At 43.8% G+C, this 12,942-nt stretch overlaps 1 long non-coding RNA gene across 1 annotated transcript in view; it reads right to left on the bottom strand.

The window, feature by feature from the left end:
• Positions 1–5,235, bottom strand: part of LOC132649782 (uncharacterized) — a 32,608-nt gene extending 27,373 nt beyond the window's left edge. Inside the window, exon 1 of the long non-coding RNA XR_009588300.1 lies at positions 5,021–5,235. This is a non-coding gene — a long non-coding RNA (uncharacterized LOC132649782). The remainder of the gene's footprint in view (positions 1–5,020) is intronic.
• Between the last annotated feature and the right edge of the window lie 7,707 nt (positions 5,236–12,942).

The following is a 12,942-nucleotide window of genomic DNA, read 5'->3' as shown; positions in this document are numbered from 1 at the left end:
GACTGCAAAGATCAGAAGAAGGGTCAGATCCTTGTGGAATGGAGTTCTAGGCTGCTGTGAGCCACTGACATGGGTGCTTGGAACCCAGATAGGGTCTCTTACAAGACAAGTACACATTCTTAACCACTAAGCCATCTCTTCAGACATAGACACAGGCCTCACAAAATATTTCAGAAATGGCAAGTGTGCCTTCTGAAGCTAGGCCATAAAAGATAATACTGTTTCCAATGTGTTTATTTTTTTGGACTACTCTTTCTGGGGAAAGCCGATATCTACAGCTCTGAGATAATCAAGGAACACTGTGAAGGGACTCATAAAGCAAGGAACTGAGACTTCCTGCCAATTACCAGTAAGTAACTGACACTTCCTGGCAACATTCACATTATGAACGCTCTTGGAAATGATCCCTGTGTCCTCAGCTTTCAAGCAACAGCAAAACCAGCTAACACCTTGACTCTAATTGCAGAGCCTTGAATCGGAAATTGTGAGCCAATACATTTTGTTGTTTTAAGCTGATAGATTTTGATGCCAGTTTGTTATACAGCAATTCCTACATCCCATTTTGATCATGAGACACCTAACTAAAATTAAATCAGAACATAACCGAGTTAAGAATGTTCTGTGCCTTTCAAGAAAAAAAAAAAAAATACTTCCCCCAAGTAAACTTCAGGATCCAGCTAGCAGCTTATGCAGCAGTAACTAGTATACCAAACTTGTAAAGGATGGTTTACACCCCAGAAGACAGGTCTAAGATATAACTAGGATGAACTTTGGAAATGATGGAAACCATTAAGTACAGGTATCAGAACCTCCACGGGAAACCTAAAAGACTGGACCACAAAGACCAGAGTAAGCCCATCAGGATATGGATGCTGTACAGGATGAGAAAACACATAAGTTGGCTTTGCTCCACAACAGGGACTAGAAGAGTTTCTGTCTCCCACAGTGACAGGGAATGCCTGTGTATCACTAAGAATTACCCCAGCAGCCATCCTTCTGTGGACCAGGCCACCAACAGCAGATACTCTGTAACTAAGCTCTTTGATGATAATAGTGATAGTGGAATCTTGAAAATAGATGCAACGTGACCCCAAGTGCTATACTCCACAGAGACAGTGAATAATTACAAGACAATAAGGGTAATGTCCAACTATATGAACCAAAGAAATCAAGAATGAGAATCAAAGCCGGGTGTGGTGGTGCTTGCCTTAAAAAAACCCCAGCACTCTGGAGGCAGAGGTAGGAGGATCTCTATGAATTTGAGGCCAGTCTGGTCTACAAAATGAGTCCAGGATAGCCAGGTCTCTGTTACACAGAGAAACCCTGTCTCGAAAAATAAAACAAACAAACAAATAAAAAGAATGGGAACCAAACCAGATACAGCCTGCTGAAAAGTTAGTGTCTTTAGCCCAATTCTATATCCAAACCAATGTTCTTCCTAGAGTCTGCTCACTGAAAAGGAGACAAGATTTCTAGAAAGAGGGGCCCTATAACACTGTGGTGAGTGTATTGCACTGATCTCAATCCTTCCTTAAAGGGATCTATGTTTATTTATACAGGTAACAAACTGTATACAGGAAAGGAAGAAATCTTAGGCATTTTGAGAACAGTTAGGCATAGATAACAAGTCGACACTGAAATCTGGGGCACTATAGCAATTTAACTCTCCCTGTCCCATTCAACTACAGAAGAGACACATGGAAGCTAATTAATAAATAGCATTCTGTTCTGTTCTGTGGAGTTGCCTCGTAAGCATTTTCTTGTCCATAAATTTATTGAGTGGATATACTTACTGGCAGAATCCTATACATTATCTAGGGAAAGTCTCTGAAACTGTCTCTTCCCAGACTAGCCAAAATAGAAGATAAAGACCATACCTGGTTCTTAGGAAAAGGCAAGTCTAAGGACACGGGGGTGGCCTGGGTCCCTCCCACACTGCCATTTAATTCACTCTACAAAGGCAGGTCATTTGTTGGGGATAACTATTGACTTGCTCTAAGTCCTAAGCACTGGACCCAGGTGTAACAACTTTGCCATGTGGGGTGACTTTTTAGAAGTCAGCATTATGCTGTGTAGCCCGAGCTGGACTGGGGCCTCTCTAGCATAGGGATCACAGGTATGCATCACCATGACCAGCCTCAAACCGAATAGCTTCACCAGAGAAGAGCAGCACTGCCTCAGGAGCAACTTTCAGCTACGACCTACCAAGTGCATTCTTTCACTCTCTATCAGAAGGGAAGATCAGAAAAAATTATTTACTTAGGACAGACAACAATTACAGTTCAGGTCCCACTTCAATGCTCTATGAACCTACGGAACCAGTAGCAAAATGTAGGAGGCTTTACTAAATTACTTGCCTGTCAGATGACAGGGGAGAAGCCCTGCACAGTCAATGCCTCACCTGACTGTTCTTAATTCTACCAGGGGACACAGCAAATGTCTCGGTTAATAACAAGGTTTGGTTAACACATATATTTGTACCAGGAGAGCAACAGCCAGTGTTATGATCAAGGAGCTGACTCTAATCACCAGGAAGCTGTAGGAGTGCACTTTCAGAAAGTGAACAGCAAAAGCTATGTTTTGTACACAGATAATCTAGTTTGGTATCTCTTGATGGAAATTTGGTTAAGTTTCAGTCAGAGCCTAATTTTGCATCCACCAAGTAAACTACCTGGACCTGATAAAGCGAAGCTAGAACTGTCAGTAAGAGTGAGTATCAATTGCAGTCCTGAGACAGATCTATTTTACTTTATTTTTTTATTGATTAAGTTGTTCAGTTACTTTATATCTTGATCACAGCTTTTCCTGCCTCCTCTCCTCCCAGTCACTCCCTTTCTGATCCCCTCCACTCCCTTCCTCCCTTCTTAGAAAAGGGGAGCCCAGCCTAGTCATATCAGGTTGCAGTAGGACTAGGCACACCTTCTTCTATTGAGGCTAGACAAGGCAGCCCAGTTAGGGGAAAGGGATTCCAAGGCAGGCAGAGTAGTCAGAGACAGCCCCTGCTCCTGCTTTAGGAGTCCCGCATGAAGACCAGCTGCACAGCTGTTACATATGTGCAGAGGGCCTAGGTCTGTCCCTTGCATGCTCTCTGGTGGGTAGTTCAGTCTCTATGAGCCCCTATGGGCCCAGGTTAGTCGATTCTGTGGGTTTTCTTGTGGTGTTCTTGACCCCTCTGGCTTCTTCAATCCTTTTTCACCCCTTTCTACAGGATTCCTCAAGTTTTCACTTAATGTTGGGCTGTGGGTCTCTGCATCAGTTTCCATTAGTTGCTGGGTGAAGCCTCTGAGTTTTTACACTAGGCTCTTGTCTGCAAGAATTACTTTTTTCCTGTAATTTTCCCCAGGTAAAGAAGCCTAGGGGCATCCAGAGAGTGGTTCCTAGAACTTACTAAAAGAAGCAAGTGAGCCTGGTGGTGGTGACACTTGCCTTTAATTCCCACACTAGGGAGGCAAAGGCAGGAGGATCTCTGTGTGTCCAAGGCCAGCCTGGTCTACAGAGCTAGTTCCATGATAGCCAGGACTACACAAAGACATTCTATCTCAAAAAACCAAAAGAACAAACAAACAAACAAACAAAACAAAACAAAAGCAAGTGAATCTGTGGTGTGGAATACCACTCTGATTTATTAGTTCTTTCAGGGCCTGAGAACACATTTCCTCCCCTGCTGTGAGCAGTGTGGCTAGCAACTGTCAAATGAACCCCACTCCTGGTACTATCATCAGCCTATGTCCGATGACTGACCAATGTGAGGATTTAAGCCTCCCTCATCTCAATTCAGCAGGGCTCTGAAGGGCTGCTTGCAACTGCAGCTCCTGTGGAATTAATGAGTTCTTTCTTAGAGCCATATCAAGATTTGTGTCATCCCTCAGCTCAAAAATGCTATTTTAGCTGTCCAAAAGGACATGTCCCAAGACTACCTGATCAGTGACCTCTGTGCATGCAACTTTTCACCTCATAATCATAATTCAAGAATTCAGCCTGCACATATGTAACTCGCTAGGCAGCCCCCTTTTCTACTCTGAAGTGTGAGTGCAGGGTATGTTCTGAGGGCCCACCCTTACACCTCCCCCGCCCCAAGTTTACAGAAGCAAGTCCTGTGGGGCTTAGCAAACGTTTATATACCTTGATTCTGGAGGCTAATGCACACTGATTCTGTGCTAGAATCAGTCAAGTTTCTTTTGATGAAATCCTGCATCCAACCAACCAGGTTCTCACTTACAAAATGTGCCTTTTGATTTTGTGTTCCCTGGAAACTATAGAAGGTTTCAGAGCAAGAAAGGGAGGCTCTATTCGCCACCTTCCCTCGCCATACTCCACTTCACACTATGGGTCCCAGGAACTAGTAAGCGCTCGCAGGCCAGCTGAGTAGTGCTGTGTTTCTGAGCTGCACAGAAGAATGGCCCCTGCCATGACAGCTGCAGCCCTCAGCCACGGTGCTGTTCCCAGAGCTGCACTGGAATGGTTCGAACGCAGTGACCCTGGGTTTGTGAATTCAGTTAGCTAATAAGTGATCTTTGGCTGGAGACTCACGTAGCTGTATAGATCAAGTTTGTATCAGGTCTCACTTTCCTCCTGGAGGAAGGTCTCCTGAAGGCTGTTTGCTGTCATCACTAGATACAGGAAATGCTCAGTAGGCATGTGACCTAAGTGATCTCCACTATGACAGGGAGGCATATCATAATCAGCTGCTGAAGGTCACCGAGAAGCCTTCACCTCTTTTAGTAACTCTGTTCTCAATTTTCATTCTCTGAACAGTTTCTTAGTGCCAGGACTCCAACCATGTGCATGTACATGCAGCCTACAGTAACATAATGCAATGGAGTGCGTAGTCACTTTCCGTAAGAACTTCTCCTGTACAACTTCTGTCTATAGCGTACGAGGCCGTTCCCCCACCCACCCCGTTATACGCGCAGTGTGTGTTCTGAGGAATGCTCGCAGCCCCTCCACTGGGGACTTCCTGAGGCGATGGAAAGAAAGAAAACCCTAGGTACACATGGCCCCCACTGTCTCAGGGACTTACCTCCCATGACTCCCAACAATGGTTTTCTGCTTCAGAATGTCTGTCTTCTTCCTGTGACTCACTTGGCAAATTTCAGTATTGTCCTTGTCCTTCCTTGTCATTTCCTGTTCTTCTCAGCATGGCAGGTGCTCCCTGGACCATCTTCAATAAGAAGTCCTCCCTGCATTCTCCCTAAAGTACCATCTGTGAGGACCCCACTCCACCTAGATCTTTCAGGAAGCTGAGACAGAGACAGACACTGGGCTGCAGTCACCAGCCCTCTGTGCCATCTGACCCCTCCATAGAAGACTTCTTGTCCTCTGAAATTTGACCCCAGGAAAGTCCCTTATCCTCTCCAAGCTCCACTGTTCTCATTTGTAAGGATAACAGTGCCTAGCCAATGTTCCTTCTGAGAGCTGAGGAGGTAAAGTGGGGGAAACTGACCTTTAATGATTTAAAGAGCAGTCTGAATGTCAGTTGCCAGGATCGTACGGTTCCTCCTCAGTATGCCCTCTGAGGCTATGTCTTTTCCTCCTTTTCTACCTGGGTCGTATCTAGGACCAGTGAAAGTGCAAGCTAATATAAGACACCAAGTGAAAAACAAACAGATGAAAGCCTGGCCTTTCAGAGTGAAGGGAGATTCTAAGCACACTATAGACGTATTGTGAGCATTGTGCCAGAGCGAACCTGAGACAGCCTTTTCAGAGAAGCATCCTGGAAAGGGCATGAGAAGCCAGCACAGCCTGTCTCTTCAATGGAAACCTATCCTTGCACACCTATGCTTAGCGAAACAGGCGTGTCAAAGCACATCATTCCTCTCAGCATAGAGTGGATTCTAGAACACTTATTGGCTTCCTGTCCCTTCAAGCTTTTAAACCTTTAAATAACCAGCTTTTAACAAAGTTTCACTAAGATCCTGTCTGTTGCATGGGACGATCAGTTAGTTCCTCTTCAGCATCTGATGCAACCTAGTGTTTTCCACTGCTTTCTAGTGTGCAGAGTTCCCTAGAAGACAGAAATGAAAGTGATGATTAAGAAGATTGTCCTCCAATTTGAAATGTTTGACCTAAACATTGATTCCCCGGCACACCCCTCCCATTCCTGTCCCCTTGCCCTCTAAAGGGGGGAATTACACTTTTAACACAGTGTTAAACCTCCGGTTTGCACTGTTGCATGCAGATTTGCAATCGTCAGACACAGGTTTAATCCACTTCAATGGGACTACATGAAGCAGGCCTTAGAGAAATCCTATTTTCCTCCATCTTTTGAAAACATCGAAAAGCTAGCAGTATACTAATTCCTACTAGTGTCACTTAGAAATAATAAGGCATATATCCATCTCATCTGGGTTGGCCCACTTTTTATATCCAATCTTTCCTCCAGTTAAATCCTCCTGAGGATCATGTCCGGGATAGAGAAATGCACAGAGAATTTAAGACAGCAGCAGCGTAAAATAGGATGAGATGGAGTCTTTGGTCAGGCCTTCTCATAATGTGCTCACGTTTCCCTCTGAAGCAGGATTACATTCCTCAGGGATTACATTCCTCAAGGATTACATTCCTCAGTTGATTTTTTTCCCTTTCTTTATGGTACATAACAATATAGACAGTACTTTGACAGACTCAGAATAAAAAGGCTACATGGAATATTAATGTAGGTATTTTCCAGAGCAGGCTGATGAAGATATGATCACTTTGAAACCAAGGTCTGCTAGAGTCTGGCAGATAATTCGACATGTACATTCACCATGGGGCTTTTTTTTTTTTTTTCAAGCAATATATCACGAAATCTGCCGACATAGCAGAAGGCAGATTATCAGACAATTCAAATTATTTCTGAAGGGTCTTTTACGTGGATGAGGGGAGCCTCTGTTGATTTGTTGAGAGCTTAATGTATGGGCATTCTGCTGCCTCCATATATTAATTGAGAGCCAGTCTTTATAACCATCAAGCTAAGCAAAACACTCATAGATCAGAAGTTTGCAGACTGCGCATTAGCTTATTGTGCTAATACAAATTAGGTTAGTGAGGTAACGTGCTCGAGGGTGGAGAGGGCTTCCAGGAAAGAGGTTAAGCAGGAACTGGACAAGAAAAGGGAAGGAAAAGACTCTGGCAAGGGAGGCAGAATGAACACTCGTTAGGACGGAGAAGAGAACAGCGCATGTCCATGATCAGCAAGCATTTCCTCACACAGTGTGGAGGAATGCTCACATAGAGCATTCACACTGCATTCCCCTACAGCTCTGGGCTCAGGAGAGAGTGGCTTTTAGGAGCCCCTGTGGCTTGGGAAGTCTGTTTCTAACAGTCCACTTCACACAGCCACGACTCTCTACCTCAGTGTCTCTCCATCACCAGTGAGAGCATCCGGAGGTGCTGTAAGTCTGAGGTGAGCTGAGGAAAGGGCTCTCTCCACCCATCTATGATGACCTGCTGTAGAGGTTCTGAGAGGCGCTCAGCCTCTCCTGAAACTTTCAGAGCAAGGGCCCTTGTGTGCCTTCTCTCTCTCCTGTGTGTTCCCCTGAAACCAAATCACTTGGGATCTGACTGTGTGGGTGCTGGGATGGAGGTAGGCTGTTAAATCAATCTAGAACCCTCTCCCCATATTCTCAGAATCTCCACCTTTTCAAAACCTTCTGCTTTGTAGTTCAGCCAAGTTCTTTCTCCCCCAGGTATGTTTCTTTCCTGGCAGCTGCTTCCTTCACTACCTCTGACTTTCGGCTGGTTTCCTGTAACTTTGGCAGAGGCCCCATGTGCCTTATTCCTGACACGGGACACAGAGGAGGCCCTGCTACTTCATCGCTTCCCGCAGTCAGCACAAATGAATGGTCCTTCAACACTAACTGGCAGCAGCAGGTGCTAATAGAGAGGAAAATGGAGCAGTTAAGGATGCTGCTTCATTACACACTCTGTAGTAATTATGAATATTATACTGTGCATATAATTTTTTAAGGGCTAAGAGTACGGTTCAGTGGTAAAGCATTTGCCTAGCTTGTACACGGGCCTGTGTTAGATTCCCTGCACCAAAATAAAGAAATACCCAGTGGTTGTAATAGTAACAATCATTATCCACACAGCTCTTGCTCATTTGTTCCCTTCCATTACTATGTGCGGTCAGATGAAAAGCTTCAGGAAAAGACAATCAAGTAGGAAGATGAAATTTGAAGTTGGTCAAATGGAACAAACTTTCAACTCTAGGATAAGGAACTTCTGGGCTGTGACATATAGTGTGATGGCCATGTTGATAATGAGGGACCAAATACCAATTTGGTGATAGAGTGGATCGTTCAGTGCCTGTACACATACACACAAATGATAACTGTGTGAGGTAATGGCTGAACTAACTCACTTTCGCTAATCACTTTACAGTGTGTGTGTATATTAAATTTTTACATTGTATGCCTTCAATTATATGATTTTTATAAACTGTTTGTATTGACAACAATACTTGAGGGCTTTAAAAACCTGACCTCTGTTTCCAGTTTGCTAGAGAAACACTCCCTTTTCCATGAGCCACCTGTGGTCACTAGAATAGAAAACAAGAGCTGAGTCAGAGAGGCAAGTTCTAGTCCCTCTGCTTGCCGACTGACTCATAGATGAAGCACCTTGTGTTACTCAGAAATGTCATTGGACAAAGTCCAGTTTTATGTCAAAGATTCGTACCCTTTGGAATATTCCAAGTCTGAAGTGCGCTTGGTCCAATATATAGTACATGAGTGATTACTTCTTATAACACAGAATAACAGAGTAAGTGATCACCATCCCAAACTTTCTAGAGCACCCCAAGGAGAGTTTGCTCTTTGGTAAAACTCAGCAGTGGTTAAACCCACCGTTGAGGATAGCGTCCCCCGTCCCCCTCCTAATGGGGTTGCTAGACTCTCTCTCTACTACTGTTCTGAGGGGAACCCTAAGCCTCTGAGGGGTTGCCTTGTTCTTACAGACACTTCCTCTGGGATCTGCACTGTGGGCCCTTCCAGTTCTTTCAAAATAGTTTGTCTTTCAAATCTGAGGCACCAAACATAGCCCAGGTTCCTGTAGCTCATCCCACTTTAATCAGGTCAGAGAAATCTCAGGGAAACAGGTGCACTATTTCTGTGGCTTCAAAATGACACCTCAATCTCTCTAGGCTACAGCTTCCCTATCAGAAAAATTAGACCTCAAATTCTAAGTCATACAGTTTGGGCAAAAACGCAGAGATTCCCCACTATTTCCTGTCTTTCTGTTTTTTCCACAGTCTTCTAAACCCGTGTTGAAATCTACATAATTTTCAGCTCCTTAAATGGATGTTGTCCATTCCATGCTGACCCACTTGGCCAGGCAAGGCCCATCTCTCACAGCTTTTGTTTGTAAATTCTTGCTTCACTAATGAAGAGACAAAACAAAGAATGTGTGACGGAACGGATTAGTTTGCTCATTCAATCAGCACATTTTTACTTGATCTCTATTCTCAGAAAACCTAATACACCTGTTATGCAGAGCTAGAAGGTGTAATTGAAGCTTCCATGAAGTAATGGGGTTTTATGGAACCCTGAATGGAGGAGAGGAGGTAATAGGAAAATAGAAGAGAAGCCAGGAGAACTGGTCCAATGACCTGCAGTAGGAAGCAAGGAAAGCATGAATGACTGAGTGGATGAATGAAAAAACAGAATGATCAGTGAATGGGCAACCTCTGTAGTTACCCACATTCTGCCCCTCACTGAGGGTCTTTGTCAGCTAGCACATTGCCATGGCCAAACCCTCATAGATGAGTGTCTCTGTCTAAAGTCTATGGATAGTGAGATTCCTTCTGTGGTGTTGTTTCTGATCTTATTCTTGTTTTGTTTGTTCATTTGTTTGTTCACCTTGTTTTCAACCAAGTCCAGGAGACTGCAGAACCTGAAAAACCTGTGGAGCAGTTTGCAAATTTGCTCTGTGGAGTCTGGAATTCCTGGTCACCTTGATGACAGACAGATGGGTGTCCAGGGACTCAAATCCCCCCCCCCGCTCCATTTTTCCCCCTAGAGGAATGCCACCTTTTGATCTAATTTGTGGAAAGCCCTGGACCACATCCCCTCCAGAGCCTTCAAAGATAGATAAAATTAGTCAGTAGTGATATCCACAGGGTCCCTCCTCCTCCTCCTCCTCTCAGTAATGGCTACTTTCCTTCCTCAGATTCCTGGGTGCGGGGGTTGACTCTAAACATGCGACAGCATGTTCAACCCATCCTGTGGGATTTCTAAAAACATGTGCTTGGCTCCTGGGGCTTCAGGGAGCTATCACAGACTTCTGTTACTCCAAGGAGCTTTCCCTTTGGCTTTTCCCAAATTCACCCCAACTTCCTAATTACTAGCTTCTGTTTCAGCCCTCTCCTTTCTCAGCATAATTCCAACACAAATGGTCTATAAGAATCAAAGGGGTTTTGTTGTTAGTTAGGTTTTGTTTTTCCTGTGTGTGTGTGTGTGTGTGTGTGTGTGTGTGTGTGTGTGTAGGTTTGCAATAAAGTGTAGTGAATACAATGTGGAATTAACTATGTTTTTCTTTCATGAAGTGAAAATCCTCAAGGGAGATGAATTTATCAAGCAGAAAGAAAAAGAAAACGTTAGCTGTTTCTGAGAAGGGGAGAAGAAGCGGGGAATACCCTGTGGATATCACTACTGACTAATTTTATCTATCTTTGAAGGCCGTGAAAGGGGGGTGGTTTAGGGCTTTCCACAAATTAGATTAAAATGCGGCATTCCTCTGGAAAAAAAAGTGATCTGAGCCCCCTGGACAGCCACCTGTCTGTAATTAATGTGACCAGGAATTCCAGACTCCACAGAGCAAACCTGCAAACTGCCCCACAGGCTTTCCTGGTTCTGCAGGCTCCTGGACCATGGAGCATGATGGCTTTCAGCATCTGTGTCTCATGTTAGTTTCATCACTATAAACTCTATTCACACCTGACTTAGAACAAGAGAGCTGGCAGTTCAGAAGAATCACCAGATGCTCAAAGGCATCCACATCAGCAAACAACCAAAAAGAGTCCCTGTCTCAAATAAGAGGAAGGTGAAAACCCGCGATGAAGGTTGTTCTCTCGCCGCCAAGCAACATCGAAGCACACATGTGATCACATTTACACACAAGAATGGGCTCGCTCTCTCTGTCTCTCTCTGTCTCTGTCTCTCTCTCTCTGTCTCTGCCTCTCTCTCCCTCACTGCTCAATGCCCCAACAGTATCTCTTTCTCTCACGCACACACATGCAAACAAAACTATAGTATGGCTATCAGGAGTAAACCTTACTCTTATGTCTAAAAGATACATTAGTAAATAATGACCTTATAGTATTTGCATTTTTTTAATAGAATAATAGAATTTTACAACCATCTGAAGTCTAAATTACAATGCAGATCAGTAAAACATTGAAAATGAGTTCTTTAAATGCACACAAATAAAAACGTCATTGACCATTTAACAAAGTTACTAATAACTCAGAGTAAGCTCCTAAAAATCAGAGGCAGCTTCTGAAGAACGCAGTGAGAACCAGCCCTCCCCCTGAAGTCTACCCACACTCCTTCTGGTTCAGAAGGGGCCTTCTACTGACATCTGAACATGGTTCTCTTAGCAGATGCCTTCTAATAAACTCTGACCACGGCAAGCTGACTTGCCCTTCTGTCTGGCCCTGCCTAGGAATACTGTGGGGCACAGAAGGGAAACCACACAAACTGGAGGAGATGGTCTCCACATTAATTCCTCTCTATCCTGCAGCTCTGCCTTTGCATCAAGACAATTTCTAGGTTCTGGATGGAAGCCAGAAGGTAGTTCCCTATGCTTCAGCAAAGCATCATAAGTCATTAAACAACAACACAACCTTAGAATATACCTGAAAATGTGGGTGTTCTGAACTAATCAGATGATCGTTTGAATTCACCAAATCCTCTTGGGTTAATGTGATGTACGAGATGTTTTTTAAAAGGTCATTTATATTTATTTCAACTCTAGGAGAGACTAAGAAACAAATACTTTACACATATTTCTTGTTCAGTGATAGGTAGAAGAGTTTCCATAAATTATTCATTGAGTTCTAAAATGTCCATATACAGGTTGGAAACCATTTGTTCTTTTAACTTTTGTGTTTCTTTTAAAGCTTTCTGCAAAATTCTACTCCTGTTCAATCATCTTAGCAGTAGCTTATGCCCAGGTTTCACTCTCAGATTTGCTTCTGGTCACCATTCTTTTTTCTTCATTAATATGGTGTTAAGAATAGAAAAAAGGGCTCCACCCTTGCCAGGCAAGTACCTGCATCCAATTCCTGCTCTGCCTTAATTCTGTCTTTCTTAATTAGGCAATAAGCCCTGGTCTCACCAAAGTTAGTCATAAGAAGTACAGATGTACCTCTCTCATGAAACCCAGATGCAGGGGTGTAAGAGCAAGTACAGAGTAAATGACAAATCCTGGGCACAGAAGCACCTTTCCAGGGGTGGACAAACATTCCCTGGCCGGCACAGGGACATACATGTGAGTTCATGTAAAGCCTTGTGCCTGGCCTGTTTCCACGCATGGCCAGTGTGCCTTACCTTGTATATAGGTCTCCTGCCCTAGAAGTTGACATATTGATCACTTTCCAGAAGGCAGCCTATCCCCACAGCTTGAAATCCACCCCTAAATACTTTCACTTTTATATTGAATAAAAGAATCAAAATCCCAACATGCCTTATGTGATATAACAAGATGGAAGGACTGAAGGACTGCTTAAACATTTACCTAATCCCAGGGCTTGGGTAGAACAGGGGAGAATAAAGATAAAGAAGGTAATTCTAGTTTCCTTGAACAGTTAAAGATTTCTGTCTGTCTTCTCCAAACTCACTGATATGATATTACAAAAAGATTTTCTCAGAAAAATATTATAGCCAAGGGACTCTGCACAAAGGAAAAAAGGCTGGCCACAGGAATGGCAGAGTGGCAGGCTGGGTGAGAACCTCTCTGAATGGG

Source organism: Meriones unguiculatus, chromosome 21 (assembly GCF_030254825.1).
Source record: "Meriones unguiculatus strain TT.TT164.6M chromosome 21, Bangor_MerUng_6.1, whole genome shotgun sequence".
NCBI lineage: Eukaryota > Metazoa > Chordata > Mammalia > Rodentia > Muridae > Meriones > Meriones unguiculatus.
The sequence above is the reverse complement of the archived record's forward strand: the minus strand, read 5'-3'. Positions and strand labels throughout refer to the sequence as shown.